This window comes from Tasmannia lanceolata, unplaced genomic scaffold, assembly GCF_043159265.1.
Source record: "Tasmannia lanceolata isolate RefF3 unplaced genomic scaffold, GAP_Taslan_0.1 ptg000013l, whole genome shotgun sequence".
Taxonomy (NCBI): Eukaryota; Viridiplantae; Streptophyta; class Magnoliopsida; order Canellales; family Winteraceae; genus Tasmannia; species Tasmannia lanceolata.
The window spans coordinates 39077192-39083076 of record NW_027518690.1 but is presented as its reverse complement, the minus strand read 5'-3'; the positions used below and the strand labels follow the sequence as shown (position 1 = coordinate 39083076).

Genomic DNA, 5885 nt, shown 5'->3' with positions numbered 1-5885 from the left:
TCTTCGGAAGATCATCGGCATCTCAAACGCCGATGATCTCCTACATATGAGCAACCAAACATAGCAATATTGATGAGGTGACAAATCTGTCTAGGGGTAGGAATTTTGCACTCTCTCATAGCCTGACAAGTGCAAATGGCATAGCCAAGAGGCATGTCAAATTCTAGGAGTCTAGTAAGTGAGTTGTTTGTGGAGCAGGTCAAGGCCCCAATTGATCTGATCTACGGACACTAGTCAAGGCACAATTAAAGAGTAGTCCTGAACCGTCTCGAAACTTGGGTTGAATGGTGCCATTCAAAAAAAAAAAAAAACTTGGGTTGAGTGGATCAAGTTTAAAAGCTTATAACAATTTCCTTCTAGATTTTAAGAACCAAAATGTTTGTCAAAGGTTCCCAGGCAACCAAAAAGCAATTCAGGCAGGCATGGCGGACCACATGCCCCCTCCAGCAGACTAGAATCATTGATGGCAGATCCACCATGGCGAGCAAAAGTTTAACAGTCTTGCCTTCTCACTCATCTTTACACATCAAGAAACCAACAATTGTTTGGTTTAATTTCTTGTTCTTCGATCAGTAAAAACCAAATATCATGTTTCCTCCAAGTAAGAAGAATAATAGTAATAATACATCTTTTTTTTTTTAATGGCAATAGTAATAATACATCTAAATGCTTAAACAAGACAAAACTGTCATGTTCCTTTACAGCTTGAGAAGATTCTATACAAGGGGGCCTCTGGGAAGGATGAATTACAAACAATTTCTCTCTAAGGTATGAAAGCCACATGCCCGAACCGATGCACGCCACGGGGAAGAATCCGAATCCATATTAGCGAAGAAAATCTTTCATTGGATCGTCATGGTGTACTTTTTTCATTCTATATGCCTCCATGTCCTCCGCAGTAACCTACACAGATGAAATGCTTTGAGAACCAAGCCAAGTATCAAAAATACCAGTTTCCTATAAAAGGAATTATTTTTAAGACAGTGAGTACCTCATCATCCCATTTCACAGTGTATTTTCTTTTCCTTTCATCTTTATCTACTCTCTTCCTCTTGTCCTCCTGTCCAATCAGAAATCCCATGTCAGAGGCTAAAGATCTATGACAAAGATTTATTGAACTTGATCTACAACCAAGTCTTGGTCTAGCCAAAGATTATTCATGAGTTTTTCTAGTACTTGATCAATGCCCCAACATAAACACGACATAACATAGGGCAGCTGATCAATAATTAACTTCTTGAGTGCTACAGCAAGGAGTTTCTGATCAAGGACCAAGTCATCCAGTATATCTCTACCCCACGTAGCCAACCTTTTCTCTTCGGTCTTCTCAGGCTTTTCTGTATGATGGATACATGTTAGTAAAACAACATCAAGACTGTACACAGACAAAGCAATAAATAAAACTGAGAAAATTTGCATATAGTAGGGACAACAATATAGAATGCCAGAGGTAGAAATGGATAGAACTTTCATATTCATAAGAACAAAGGTTCATGAACTGATGAAAATTCAAATCGGAAGGTTATAAACGGTGATTAATGCAGTAAATCAGGATTCTAGATCATGCAAGCTTCAATTAAATGGATGTGTAGATCTCAACCACACAAATCAAAGTTTAGGCACAATTTTCTTTTAAAAGCTCTCTAATCAAATGACTCTCGAGGCTCCGCTAACCTTCTGCAGCCTCTTTACGAGCCATGTTAGCCTTCATAAGACCTGTTGCAGGCTTGCAGCTTCAGCAGCCTCGATTCCAGCTGAGCCGGTACAGTAGCTGTTTCTTATCATCTGCTTGCAACACTTGTGGCCCCACTGGTGATCCTTCCACCAGGAACCCCAAACAGTAGTGTGGTTATTAATGTATACATCTTCTTCATACTTACTCCTTGGAAGGGACATTTCCTGAAATACACCAAACTAAGATCAGATATGTGCTAAAATAAGTAAAATACTGAAGATTACTGTAGAGTGTAGACATGGTGGTGTTGTGCAATTGTCAGCTATCAATAGGAGTGCCTTGGCAAAAGTTCTCGAATTGTATCCACGCAATCAATATATATTTTAATTTTGAAAAGATGATCAAAATAGTTGAATGATATGTAATCATAAAAGAAAATCATGGTGCTATAAAGCGCATATGTACACCAAGATTAACCTCAATTTACATATCCTCATTTCCACTCATTTCCAAGCATTATCAATTTATGACATAATTATCTACTCAATAAACAAAAGGTTAGTAGCACAAAGTAGGGAGCATGAAAAATTAGTTCTTGAAAAAACAGAAGTAAAGACAGAAAAAGAAAACTCAGGATGGATTTCCCCAGAAAGCAAATTATATATTAATTTGGGATTTGCTAGGGACCATCACAGAAGGCATCTCGCGGGGCGGCTGTTGCAAGAGAGAGCAGCCACGTCAGATGAAGTAAATGAATAAGACAAACTCTGTTGAAAAGTGAGCATATGTGGCTACTCTCTCATGCAACAGCCGCCCCGCGAAATGCCTTCTGCGATGGTCTCTCGCAAATTCCTATTAATTTAAGGAGTACCATTAAAAAAAATAGCAATGTAAGGTGTAATTTTTCTCAAATGGAAAATTTAAGGTACAACTTACCTGGCCTTTTCAACCTCCCTCTCACTTTGTCCAAGAAGAAGTTCTTGTGGAATTTCGACTTCAACTTCACTCTAACAATCTTATAGTTCTTAAACAACAGCTCAGCTTGAGGCGTAGCTGCCTGCATATGAATATCCTGTCCTTTTTCAAAAGCTTCCCATGCATGCATGTTGAGTTGCTTAAACTCCAATGCCTGCCCGCTGACTCGGTACTGGTTATCACCCTGAACGATAATACAGTCAAGGGATCAATATAATAAGCACATTTATTTAATAATAACAATTATATTAACTTTACCAATCAACCTTATAAATGTATCTAACAGCAAGTTAAAGGTTTCTGCAAGGCACTCACTTCATAGAACTTTTCATTCGGATCACTATCTGGAAGAGGATCCTCACGCATAAACTGGGTTTTTGGATCATAATGAGCAGAATTGACATCAAGATTAAAAAGGTATTTTGATGTGTCCTTTCGGATTCGCAAATTCCTGGACAAAGCAAGAAACACAGTGTCAAATACAGGAACAGAAGGAAGCTAAAATAAGAGAAGTAGAATAAGTGGTTCATATTGGCGAAGGCCAAATTGTTTTATGGGATTAGCGCAGAAGGCATTTCGCAGACCGGCTGTTGCATGAGAGAGAGTGACCTCAGATGAATTAAATGAATGAGACAAAATCTGAGCCTATGTGGCTGCTTTCTCATGCAACAGCTGGCGGGTCCGCAAAAAGCCTTCTGCGATGGTCCCTATCAAATCTCTTAAAATGTCGATTTTCAAAGTAAGAGCATGATTTCCAAAAAAGAAATACTATAAGATTACCTGACAGTTCCCGTGCTCCCACCACCTGTGGTGTGCACACGTTTTTCCACCTTCGCAAAATCCATCTGTTTGCTTTCATCAACCTTTGCTTCATCAACCTTCAACGAATCTTCATCATCATTCTCATCGCCAACCTCACCAACCTCACCATCACCATCCTGGTTATTGTTTTTCTCCTCTAGCTTTTTTAGTTGTTGCTCCTTCAGGTACTTCCTCCGGGCCTCATCCCTTGCCTCGTATCTCTCAATTACACAAGCATAAGTGGCTGAGTCATACCCATTCCAGCGGTCACGTTTTCCATCGTAATCAAGTTCAAAAGTGTCTATTTTCTCATCTGGTGCTATGTGCTTATTTGTCCATTTTGCTCCCAATTTCCGTAGCCTCTCCGGGCATGACTTTGCAGTATGAGTCATTTCCCCGCAGCTACAAAACAAAAGGACATCACACAGACGTGATTCTTGACAGGCAGATAGCAGCATACAGCCCAACTATTACCATTTTATCATAAAGGCAGATCAAACGTGTCCGTGCGTGTGTGAGAGAGAGGGCAGATCGAATGAGATAGAGAGACCCAGACTCCACTTACTTTTCACAAGCACCCTTTCTATATTTATCAGCCTGATAAATTTTTGCACCTCAGTCATACCAAGCCTTTGTATAGCTTGGGTCTGATTTCCATTTCCTTAGATGTTTCAAACTCTAATGAACAAAACAGAACAAATATCATGATCAGCAATATGAACATTTAAGTTCCACCACATGTAGGTAAAGAGGAAGCATGCAAAAATATACTTACTGGTCTCTCTGCATTAAGATACCAAGGAGCAGATGACATGTACTGAGGGATATGAGGATTAATTTCCTTCCTATCTTCATCAAGTTCGGCTGGCGCAAGCCCAGCTTTATGAGCTTCCTCCAATTCTAGTTGCTTTCGATGGTCCTCTCGTGATTTAAATGCCACTGCAGACATCAGATCAGTAAAATAAATATGATGGAAATTATAAAACAGAATAGCGGTGAAAATGAATTTAATTCCAATTCTCTATCATTCCTGACACAAGAAGTACCCAAGTAGAGAAAAGTAAGACAATCAATCTATGATACTTGGATATTTCAAATACCAGAATACCAAAAATGGGTAGTCAGACAAAGATATGTGATATGCCTGAGATAAAATGAAGGAGAATCCTTTTTTTTTTATATTTTCTTTTCAACAATCTTTTATTGTTTCCCACCTTTTTTAAAGGTAATATAAGATGTATTGATTCTCTAGAAAGTCTACACAAAATCGGGGACAAGATGGCCCCCATTAGCCAAAGCAGTACAAAACAAGATGTACACTAGCGAACACAACACAGTTCTACAGTGAAATGTCTTGGCCCACAACTAAGGCCTCCCTTTCCGCAGCCTAAGTTGCAAGAAGATCCACTGCACCATTTGAGCTAATTGCAAATTTGCAATCTAGATACATCCATCTCATAGAATTGAATTCCACACTTACAAAATAATGTTCCCAAATCTCCATTGGCGGACTTCTTTTTATGGCCGCATAATTGTATTTGCCATATCATCGCCCACTAATCAACTTCTTTTTTATGCCCACATAATTGCATTTTCCAGATCACCTTCCACCCATAATTCTGAGACCTCCGCTTCATTTGAAGCTTTGAGTTTAACTACAAATCTACATGGATTTTGGATTATAAAGTATAAACCTACTATTTAGAATCTAGAGTGAACCATGGCAGCATTTTTTGGTAGGTAAGCTGGCTTGAACACACAATCTCATGGTTGAGATACAAAGCACCTTCCCAAGATAAGCACCTAAGCCTCACAGCAATTGCGCCCTATTTGTGAGTTTTTTTAAAGAAAATGTAACTTCAGCAGCAACAATGTTGGGGATAGATTTCAACATTGTACTTTTACAGCTGAAGCTAATCATTGAAATGCCCATTTATTAACAGTTATTTTTTAGAACATCCCAAGAACCTGATTGTTGCCATATCACACTTCACAATCACATATCAACTAAGAAACGGAAAGGAAAGCATCAAAGATACAAAAAATACCAAGTATACCAATCATACATAGAAGAAAAGAGGCGCACAATGGTTCCAAAGTTGGTTTGAACCTACTATTACTATTACAGATCCGCCCATGTGAACTGAGAATAACTGAAAATGGGAAATTTTAGCCAGTCCTTGAATAAAATCCCAAAGTTTCAGTTGATACATATATAAAAGTAACAAGAGGGGGAAATCCAAGTTGGAAATAAGGCACCACTTTAAAGTAGAAGGGGGGCAAACAATTACATCCAACTCAGAATAACATAACTAATGGTAAGAAATTTTCAAATCACATCATAAACCGTCCAAACCCACCCAGTTGCTGTTGGAACAAATGCACAAAATAAAATAAGATATTACCCGAAACAAAACAAGAAAGAACCAAGACT

The 5885-nt window shown here is 38.6% G+C and overlaps 1 pseudogene; it reads right to left on the bottom strand.

The window, feature by feature from the left end:
• Window positions 1-754: 754 nt before the first annotated feature.
• LOC143891226 (pre-mRNA-splicing factor SLU7-like) lies at window positions 755-4400 on the bottom strand (annotated as a pseudogene).
• Between the last annotated feature and the right edge of the window lie 1485 nt (window positions 4401-5885).